The following is an 11,590-nucleotide window of genomic DNA, read 5'->3' as shown; positions in this document are numbered from 1 at the left end:
GAAAAACCCCATCTCCAACCCCTCCCCCCAACACACACACTAGCTGGGCATGGTGGTGTGTGCCTGTAGTCCCAGCTACTCAGGAGGCTGAGGCTGAGGTGGGCTCAGGCTCAATCACCAAGGCTTCAGTAAGCTGTGATTGCACCACTGCACTCCCACCTGGGTGACAGAGACCCTGTCTCAAAAAAAAAAAAAAAAAAAAAGAACAGCAAATATTCAGAGAAATTTTAGGAAAAGGACTTTTGAGCCTTTAGGCACAGCACCTTGGGGGAAGGCAATAAATGGCACATAAAGGCTATTAGTAAAGCTTGTTAATACGGATTGCTCTAGTATCATCTCCACGCCTATAAGGGTCTAAAGTTGTTTTCAGTGGTTAATGTTTGTTCTGTCTCACAGGAAGGTGAGCAAGGTACTTTTTGTCTTTGTAAATCTATGTCCTGCTCTTTGGCAAATAGGGAGAGAGCAGAGAGCTTTCCTGCATTTGCTTCTTCTGTTCTGTTAAACAATCCTTCATATTTTGGGGCAGCATACGCTGGTCTCCTACACAGGCAAGGTAAAACATTGAATAAAGTTTTTAAATTGTTCCAAATAAATAATAGCTAGGAAAAACCTTAATGATTATGAATTCTTGTTATCTTTACTTAAATTATCTGTATTCTTTATTCTCTATTATCAGCTGTCCCTCCCCTATTTATTCAAACAGACATTTGTAAGCCACCAAAAAAAGGAGGGGAGTGGGGAATAGAATGTACAGGAACTGAATATGAAAACTGCTGACCCGAACTAAGTAAATTATTTTGCTCTTCACCCAGGCTGGAGTGCAGTGGCACGATCCTAGCCTCAAACTCCTGTAATCTCAAACTCCTGATTTCAAGTGATCTTTCCACCTCAGTCTCCCAAGTAGCTAGGGATTCTCACAATGTTGCCCAGGTTGGTCTTGAACTCCTGGCCTCAAGCAATTCTCCCTCCTTGATCTCCTAAGCTGTTGGGCTTACAGGTGTGAGCTACCTCCCTGACCAATAAACCCATCTTCTTGACCACATTCATAACTGCCAGAATCATGCCATCTGGTTCTCCTTAGATTATACTTCTCTAAACATACACCATATATATTGCAAAAATTATCTGGTGTTATCAACAGAGCAATCATGAAATACCACAAACCAGAACAAGTGGTCTCTTACTATCTTGAAATCCATAGATTTTGCAGCAATTTCCAAAATTATATTACTAAAAGTACTTTACTTAAAAATTGTTTACCAAATAAACTTCCTACATTTTACAAGACAATAGACAGAAATGTATTTAACTGAAGTGTCTTAACAATAGCTAATATCCTTCCCAATAATATGCTAAATAGAAGCATTAAATATTAATAAATTTCATTCCATCTCATTCAAAAGTCGACTTTTTGCTTCATCTCTTTATTATTCAAGACAGTTCTGACATACTTAAATCTAGACACTTAAACTTCTGTTAACCGCTGAACAGTTTACTATTACAAAGTTTAAACATTAACATATTCTAAGTTTGTAGTGTAATTTAATACAAGTTTTTAAGGCAATCATTTTACACTTTGGTAAGTTATATCAAATGCCTTATTGAAGTTTGTTTCTTATTCATATTTTACAAACATCTCTAATTCACAGAATTTCACTGATTGTAAAATATCCCCAATCAGAAATGTGAAGGCTACAGAGAACAAAAAATACGCTTTATAATTTCAATAAATTTTATGAATCTCAACCATTGTAAAGATCACTGAAACATCTACCAAATTAAGTGAAGAGTATTTATTACACTTAAAGTGAGATTTTCCCTCCAAAGTCACCAAAACCATTCTGTAATATTCAACAGACAGTAGATGGAATTTGCAGGATTTGGGGTTTTTTCCTTTTTTTTTTTAATGTCAGGGTGGTATGGTCTTCTTTGGATGTATGGCTGTTGAAAGCTGAGTTATACAAAAGAAATCTTTGGAGAACAGAGGCTTTTCTTTACATATTTATTCCCAGAGCCTGCCCTTCATCTCTTTCTGGCTTTCCACATTGATCCAATTGCAGCACTTCCTAGAGAGAGCTATGTTCTAATCAGCAACATCAGGAAGAGAAGGGACAAAGCAAAAGGAGAAAATGCAGATCTTCTCATGTCTCTTTGAAAACAATGAATACATTCCAAGCTACCAGGCAGTATAAGTCACAATTTAACTTTTAATAATTTTTACCTGTAATGGACATGAACAGGAAATATGCGATGAGTCCTTCATCTATTCAATAGGTGCCCGATTTCTATTGAGATGAGCACCATGTACCAGAATCTCACTTTGTTCCCCAGTCATATAGTTGTGCTGACCTTAAAACCTCATTTGCAGGCTGTTCAGTAGTTATGCTTTGGTAATCTCTACAGAAAAGGCGAATCAAAGGAGATAATACCTAGAGACCCTAAGCTACCTAACATTACTTCCTGTTAAGAATTTTTTCCTTTTAATTGCTGAAAAGCTATTGAGTTAAAGCAACCACGCCAACTCCCCAAAGATAATGGTTCAAACCCCCAAACGAAATGTTCGCAATCCTCGAGTTGCCAAAAAGAAGCAGTCATTTAAAGAGAACTCAGACTGCCTATTAAGTAACCTCTACCCAAAATGTTAACATCTTACACAATAGCATTGTTTGCACGCGATTCCCCACTTGATGGAAATGTGGACACACTGTGGCTAGAGCGGTTCAGAACTCCACGCCTACTTTTTCTTCTTCAGGGGTTCAGGTGCTTGAGCCACGGGAGGGCGAGGCAGCTTGAGATACACCTTGACCAGGTCATAGATGAACCACTGCAGGGCCGTGAAGGTGCCGATCGTGAGGATGTGCGCAAAGAGCCCGATGCGCGCAACGAGGCCCTTCCACACGCCCGCGAACCCCAGTCTCCGGAGGACGCCCAGGGCCGTGCTGCCCTTCTCCTTGTTCAGCACAGACACCACGGAGTCGGCGGGGTGGGACACGACAGCGCAGAAGACGCCAGCGATGTAGCTGGCCACGGAGGTGATGCCCAGCTGCTTGGCCTTGGTGCACTGGCTCTGGGGCTTGGGCACGGCGTACCTGTAGAGCTCCTCCACCGTGCACTGGAAGCAGGCGAACTTCATCATGGTGTAGGGGATCTGCCTTAGCCACAGCGGCGCCACGCCCTTGCAGATGGCCCACAGGCCCTCCTCGCCCTACATCTTGGGCGCCGCGGCTCGCAGGGTGCTGGCGTAGCCCGGTCGCGTCTGCACGCGGACCTTGACAGCCTCCATGGGCGCCAGGGAGATGTCGGCGAAGAACTCGGCGCTGGCCCAGGCGAAAAGGTACAGGCCGGTTCTCCACCCGTAGGGCTTCTCTGGGCCCAGGAGCTCCGCGTAGCGGATCTTGAAGACCTCGTAAAGGCCGAACTTGAAGCCCTGCAGGGAGTAGCCGAAGAAAGTCTGGGCGCAGCCGCTAGCGCACCGTCACGCCGAAGCCGCTGAGGACGCTCTTGTACCAGCCGGGGTCCACCTGCATGCGGCACTTGACCAGGTCCAGGGACACGATGGCCGTGTGTGTCAGCCGCAGCTCAGCATCCCGCCCAGGCAGCACAGCAGCAGGTACCGGGCCGAGCCGTACTCCACGCTGGCCTCCTCCACAGCCGCCACCCAGGGCCTGCCGCCGCCTTGGCCCACGCTTCTCGCCTGCAGCGCTCGGCGGCCGCGAGGGGATCATCCATGGCCACGCTGGGTGCAGGCCCACCCTGCCCTCCGCCCCTCCAGACGCACTCCCTCAGGGGCCGCGGGGCGGGGCAGGGCGTCGTGAACCTCCCTCGCGAGCCCGCCCACCCAACGGTCCAGGCGAGGGGATCCCTGCAGGACCACAGCGCTTCAGCCTGTGCCTGCGCAGTCCGCGGTGTGAAGGACGGTTTAAGTAGGCGGTGTCGCCCCGCCCCTTCTCCTCCAGCTCGCCCCGCCCCTTCGCCCCTGCGCCCCATCTCCCCTTCGCCCCTTCGCCCCATCGCCCCATCGCCCCATCGCCCCATCGCCCCTTCGCCCCTTCACGTCAATGGGCTCCTAGTAGCTGCAGGAACCCCGCCCCGCTGCGCCTGGGCCAGTCAGTGGTCTCAGAGCTCACCTTCGGCGGTGGGCCAGGCCTTCACCACCCTGGTGACTTTGGTCCAGCTTGGCTGCCTAATCCTCTACAAAAATGCGAAGAAAATAAACCAACAAGTACAAACACGAGTAAACGCAGGAATAGGCGAGTACGTAGATCAGGAGGTGGGCGAAGGGGTAAAGAGTCGCCATGCACTGTTGCCTTCCTGAGAGGCCTTTCTGGAGTCCTCACCCAACTACGCCGGTTTAGGGGAATGGTCATCTCCATGGCAGTGGCGTTCCACGGTGCGAATGGGCAGAGAAAGCCAGTGGCTTCCGGCCTTACATAACCTTCTCACCTGGTAGGTGGGTGACAGTTTCCCCTAGCTCACACACCACTCCTGTCCCCCAACAAACGGTTGTAGTGGGAGCCTAGGAAGTATGGGGACACTCATTGAATTTGGGGGGGTGCTGATTATTTTCACTTATCAGGTACTTTCTTTTCATTGACTACTGATTTTGGAGAATACAAAAGTGAGTCAAAAGCCCTCTTCTTTTGGGAAGCTTACAGTTTCATTGGCCTGAAAAATGAGAACTAAGTGATTCCAGGTATAAATCAGTAGCATACATCATCCATTCATTTACCCACTTTGTGCTGGGCCCTGTGCAGGGCTAGGGGTTCAGCAAAGAACCAGACATACTCCTGCTAACTTCTAAATAAGATTCTTTTTAAAAGAAAAAATCAGTATTTTCATAAGTATTATAACAGAATCTATTTGTTTTTTGAGACAGAATCTCACTCTGTCACCCAGGCTGGAGTGCAGTGGCGCGATCTCGGCTCACTGCAACCTCTGCCTCCTGTACTTTTAGTAGAGATGGGGATTTCACCATGTTGTTCAGGCTGGTCTCGAACTCCTGACCTCAAGCGATCCGCCTGCCGCGGCCTCCCAAAGTGTTGGGATTACAGGCATGAGCCACCATGCCCAGCCTATAACAGAATTTGAATAAAGTTCTAGATGAACAATGAAGGAGCAACTAATCTTGCCTGATGAGGTTCAGAAGATTTCCCTGAGGAAGTGACAGTGTAGCTGCGTCTTGAAAGATAAGTAGGAGTTTGCCACGTAAAAAAGACTAGAAAGGCAATTTCAGGTGAAAGGAAACAAACCTACTGAGCAGAGGGGATTAATTCAGTATGATGGAAATCAGCAAGGATTGAGTCTGGAAAAATAAAATTGGGTCAAATTAGGGAAGGCCTTAATGTCTTGCTCAGGACTTTGACTTTTATCCTGTAGGGCAGGCCTGTCTTTCTCACAAGTGTGATCCACAGACCACCTGCATCAGAATCACCTGGAGTGCTTTATTAAAAATCTCAGCTCACACTCTAGACTGTCTGAATGAGAATCTCTCTGAGTAGAAATAAGTGATTTTAATACACTCCTAGATGGATTCTTCACTAAACTTCACTAAAGTTTGAAAACTACACACCACAGTATGGGAAGTCAAGAATTTTTTTTAATGTTTTCTGATCCACCCGCATGTGGCACTTGACCAGGTCCAGGGGCATGATGGACATGTGTGTCAGCCCACAGCTCAGCATCCCTCCCAGGCGCATGGCAGCAGGTACCGGGCCCAAGCTGTAATGATCCATATTGACCAGATTTTCTGATCAATAATTTAGTGCTTATATCCTGAACTGGGTGTATTAAAGAGAATAAAAAATAATATTCCCTCAACCCTCGTAAGTTCACAGTTGGGACAGACTCCTGCAACAAAAGACAGATTAACAAGAGAAAAACAAGCAAGTTTATTAATACATGCAGTGCACATAATGTGGGAGAAAAGTAACTCTAAGCAGTAGCTTAAGAGTCTGGCTTATATAGCATGTCTAACATAGCATGATACAATACATTTTAGAAACGTAACAAGACAAAAGCAGTCCCAGGCTCCTCGAGGTGGGAAAATGTAGGAAGGTAAATTTATGGGGAAACTAATGGAGTAAAGTCTGCTCAGATTCCTCTGGCACTGTCTCTAAGCTGATAAAGTTTGTAAAGAAGAATTTATATCCCGTCTTTAGGCAGGAAAGCAGGGTGGGTGGATAGAAAGACCTTTTGTCTTTGTAATTCTCTGTCCTGCTTTTAGTCAGACAGAAAGAAGACAGAGAACTCCCTACATCTGCCTTTAGCTAAAAAAAAAAAAAAAAAAATTAAATCAAAGAGGCATATTTTGATGTGACAGATTCTGGTTTCCTTCAGTATTCACCTGTGAAAATTTATCAAGCTGTACACTTAAGATTAGAGTACATTATACACTTTATGTATACCATAATTTTTTTAAAAAGTTGACTGGTATAAAATTCTCACCCCAAACTAGGGATGATGGCTAGAGGGGAGAACAGAGGCAGATACAGGTTTTCTCAATCAACAATCCTTTTTTAAAACTCCTCTCCTTGTAATAGTCTTCTGCCAGGAATTTAAGTATTAAAGAGAAGTCTCCGTTCTTGAGTCAGAAGAGAACAATGAAGCGTTAAAATATCCCATACTAACTAAATTAGGGCTTCCCACAGTATGTTCCTGGGAATACTGGTCCACTTGAAAAAGGTCTGCAGTCAAATGAGTTTGAGAAGTGATATGCTTTGGATCTGTGTCCCCACCAAATCTCATGTTGTGTTGTAATCCCAGTGTTGGAGGCCTGGTGGGAGGTGACTGAATCATGGGGGCGGAGTTCTCATGAATGAGTTAGCACCATCCCCTCGGTGCTGGTCTCGTGATAGTGAGTGAGTTATCGTGAGATCTAATTGTTTAAGAGTGTAGCACTTCCCCACTCTCTCTTCTTCCTCCTGCTCTGGCCACGTAAGATATTCCTGCGTCCCCTTTGCCTTTCACCATAACTGTAAGTTTCCTGAGGCCTCTGCAGAAGCAGATGCTGCTATGCTTCCTGTACAGCCTGTGGAACTGTGAGCCAATTAAACTTCTTTTCTTTATAAATTACCTAGTGATATTTCTTTTCTTTTTTTTTTTTTTGACAAAGTCTCACTCATGTCGCCCAAGCTGGAGTGCAATAGAGTCATCTTGGCTCACTGCAATCTCCACGTCCCGGGTTCAAGTGATTCTCCTGCCTCAGCTTCCTGAGTAGCTTGGATTACAGGCGCCCGCCACGACACTCAGCTAATTTTTGTATTTTTAGTAGAAACGGGGTTTCACCATGTTGGCCAGGCTGGTCTCAAACTCCTGACCTCAAGTGATCCACCTGCCTTGGCCTCCCAAAGCACTGGGATTATAGGTGTGAACCACTGTGCCCAGCCTCAGGTATTTCTTTATAGCAATGTGAGAGCAGACTAATACAAGAAGCATTTCACACTAGGGCATGCTTCTCAACTGAGGTGATATCATCCCCAAGGGGGTGAAATGGTTCTTAGGGGGCAAAGAATCTTAGTACAATGGTTTGTGGCCCACCCAGTAAAATCTTATTCCTTAGTATTTAATTCTGGGGGAGAGTGGGAAGGAGGGAAAAGGATGATTAGTAAAAATGTCTAAATCCCTGGAGGAGGGATGGCCTATAATGAACAAAAGGTTCAGAAACGCTGTGTCAGAGCTTGCTCTTGGAGATTCACAGGACACATAAACACATTGAAGAGTGAGAAGTTGTTTAGTTAAAAAAAACTCTGGCTTTGTTAATTTAGAGTTTCCTAATTTTCCTGGATTTCAGAACCCCTTTTTCATTTTTATTTTATTTATTCATTTTTTATTTTTTGAGATGGAGTATCACTCTGTCGCCCAGGCTGGAGTGCAGTGGCTTGATCTCAGCTCACTGTGACCTCCACCTCCCAGGTTCAAGCCATTCTCCTGCCTCAGCCTCCTGAGTAGCTGGGACTACAGGTGTGTGCCACCGTGCCTGGCTAATTTTTGTATTTTTAGTAGAGACAGGGTTTCACCATGTTGGCCAGGCTGGTCTCGAACTCCTGACCTCAGGTGATCCACCCGCCTTGGCCTCCCAAAGTGCTGGAATTACAGGCGTGAGCCACCGCGCCCGGCCAGAAGCACTACCCCCACCCCCACCTTTTTTTTTTCTTTGAGACGGAGTCTCACTCTGTCACTCAGGCCAGAGTGCAGAGGTGCAATCTTGGCTCACTGCAACCTCTGCCTTCCGGGTTCAAGCAATTCTTCTGCCTCAGCCTTCTGAGTAGCTGGGACTACAGGCGCACGCCACCATGCCCGGGTAATTTTCTGTATTTTAGTATAGATGGGGTTTCACCATGTTGCCCAGGCTGGTTGGGAACTCCTGAGCTCAGGCAATCCTCATGCCTCGGCCTCCCAAAGTGCTGGGATTATAGTCATGAGCCACTGCGCCCGGCCAAGAACCCTTTTTTTATATCATACCTATTCACATTTCCATTCATAGACATAACTATTCATAGACGTAGTCTTTCATGGAGCATATTTTGGGAAATGCTGGACTCTTCAGAAATAGAGTTTAGAGAAAATAAGGAGTAAAGAGGGCTAAAGTAATAATAACAGCAGCTACATTTACTGAACACTTAGGCCTCCGTTTCCTAAAGGTACAACTTGGATGTTTTCCTAACATATAACACTGTTCACTTTATGAAAGCAGAGGTTATATCAAATTGATCTCATTTCTATGGGATACCTGTTCTGTACTGTGGGCGGCAAGCCACCCAGGTGCCGAGGCAAGAGACCGAAGGCACAAGCTGTTCCAGTGTAATTAAGAAAATATATACAATAAGAATAGTTATACTAGAAATAGATTATAGATATGGTTATATATGAATATTATTAATCATTAGTTTGGAGCATTACTATTTATTCCAATATTATAATAATCTTTGTTCTACAATTATAACCTAGAAAAAAACAGGCCATACAGAGATAGGAGCTGAAGGGACACGGTGAGAAGTGACCAGAGGAAAAGAGTGTGAGCCCTCTGTTACACTCAGACGGGGCTACTAGAGGGCTCCTTGGTCTAGTGGTAACACCAGTGCCTGGGAAGGCGCCCATTACTTAGCAGACCTTGGTCTAGCGGTAGCGCCAGTGCCTGGGAAGGGAGTCTCCCTTTCCCCGGGGGAGTTAGAGAAGACTGCTCCACCACCTCTTGTGGAAGGCCTGACATCAGTCAGGCCCGCCCGCAGGCATCCGGAGGCCTAAATGTCTCCCTGTGATGCTGTGCTTCAGTGGTCATGCTCCTGGTCCGCCTTCATGTTCCACCCTATACACTTGGCTCCACCTTCTAGATAGCAGTAGCAGAAATAGTGACAGTATTAAAGTCTTTGATCTCTCTGAGAAATACGTAGAAGAAATAATAATGTAAGCTATCCTCTCTCTCTCTCCACCTTGGCTACCAAATAGGGAAGGACCCCGTCCAGTGCACACATGACTTGCATGACCTTACCGATCATTGGAGATGACACACACTCCTTACCCTGCCCTCTTGCCTTGTATACAATAACTAACAGCATGGTCAGGCATTCGGGGCCACTACCAGTCTCCGTGCCTTGGTGGTAGTGGTCCCCTGGGCCCAGCTGTCTTTTCTTCTATCTCTGTCTTGTGTCTTTATTTCTATGATCTCTCATCTCCGCACACGAAAAGAAAAACCCATAGGCCCTGTAGGGCTGGACCCTACACTGTACCACTAAAATATATATATATATATTTTTGAGACAGGGTCTACTCTGTCACCCCGGCTGGCGTGCAGTGACACGATCATGGCTCACTGCAGCCTCAACCTCCTGAGGCTTGAGCAATCCTCCCACTGCAGCCTCCCAAGTAGCTGGGACTACATGCACGTGCCACCATGCCCAGCTAATTTTTAAAAATTGTTTATAGAGACAAGGGTCTCACTGTGTTGCCCAGGCTGGTCTCAAACTCCTGGACTCAAGTGATCTGCCCTCCTTGGCCTCCCAAAGTGCTGGGATTATAGGAATGAGCCACTACACTTGGCCTTAAACTATTGTTTAAAACAATGAATTTGTACAAGTTAAAGAAAACAATCAAGAAATTGTCAGGACAAAACTTTTCTTAGACAATTCTTAGTTCAATAATGTCTTAGTTCATTAGTGTTGTTATAAAGGAATACCTAGGTAATTTACAAAAAAAGAGGTTTATTTGGCTTATGGTTCTGCAGGCTGTACAGGAAGCATGGCACCAACATCTGCTTCTAGTGAGGGCCTCAAGCTGCTTCCATTCACGGTGGAAGGCAAGAGGAGATGGGGAGAAGATGGGGAGGAAGGCAAGAGAGAGGGGAGGGAGGTGCTGGGCTCTTAAACAACAGGCTTTCTCAGGAACTCATGGAACTCGCTTGCTACTGTGAGGACTGTACCCCCTCATTCAGGAGCCACTCGCCCCTATAACTCAAATGCCTCTCATTAGGCCCCAGCTCCAACATTTGGTATCAAATTTCAACATGAGGTTTGTAGAGGTCAAATATCCAAGCCATAGCAAATAACTTTACTAAAACCCAGCCATAAAGTCAGTAACAACTGAAAGTAGCCTATAAGAAGATTTCACCATTACAGAGCACACAACTACCATTATTATTTCCTTGGTTGTTACATGATGTTGGGCAACATTTCTGTCTTGAAATCATCATTATACTTTTACTGTGTTCTTTCTGCAAACTTCAATTGATGAGTTAAGTAGACCTTTCCTTTCCAGAAGGCCGAATAAAGACTTGTGTTTCTTTTATTTGTTAAAGAGAAAAGAGTGAAAATGTATTCCTTTATTCATCCATTCAACAGATTTTTATTGAGTGCCTATTATGTGCCAGGCACATTTTAAATGTATAGCAAAGCAGAGCTAATATCCCACATTGTCCCCAAACAGAATTTCCAAAAGCTCTAAAACATAATCATAGAGCGCTTAGATAAAACAATAGCAAACACTTATTTGGTATCTACTCTTTGCCAGTTGCTATAAACATCTGTAATTCTACAACAAGCATACAAGGTAGATGTTCTTCCCATTTCATGAATACAGAGTGGCACACACTGTTGTCTACTCTTTAGCAACAGAACCCCTATTTGTTCAGGTATCTGGGAGATATTCTTTGATCTCTACATCATTTTGACTCACTTCCTTCTCATGAAATTTTAATTTGCATGTAGGGTATTTGATTTTCAGCCATAAATACTTAGGCCCATGGCCCATTGATACTTTCTCTACTACAGTTACACAAATATATAATATATTCATGCAAGATGTCCTTATTCCTATTGTCCATGTTTTTGTGTGTGCCCCTCCACTTTCCTCTACCAATCCATGTCATCTTACAGAATCAGTTACAAAGTATGTCTGCCAGAAAACTTTCTTTGCTTAATTCACCTCCCTTGTGTTTGCCAGACATTCATTTGTATGTAGTCTGGACTGGTAAATTGCCATTTTTTTTTTAAACTGTATAGGAAATACTTCTGACAGGATTGTAAGAACACTGCTTACTTTGTTTATGTATCATTTCATGGAAGGGTGTTTTATCCAGTAATCAGGGGATAGTGGCCAA

At 44.9% G+C, this 11,590-nt stretch overlaps 1 pseudogene; it reads right to left on the bottom strand.

The window, feature by feature from the left end:
- Window positions 1-1,409: 1,409 nt before the first annotated feature.
- Window positions 1,410-3,721, bottom strand: LOC103889166 (solute carrier family 25 member 3-like; annotated as a pseudogene).
- Window positions 3,722-11,590: the final 7,869 nt, after the last annotated feature.

The sequence above is a fragment of the Pongo abelii genome, chromosome 1 (genome assembly GCF_028885655.2).
Source record: "Pongo abelii isolate AG06213 chromosome 1, NHGRI_mPonAbe1-v2.0_pri, whole genome shotgun sequence".
Lineage (NCBI taxonomy): Eukaryota > Metazoa > Chordata > Mammalia > Primates > Hominidae > Pongo > Pongo abelii.
This window is presented reverse-complemented; position numbering and strand designations above follow the sequence as displayed.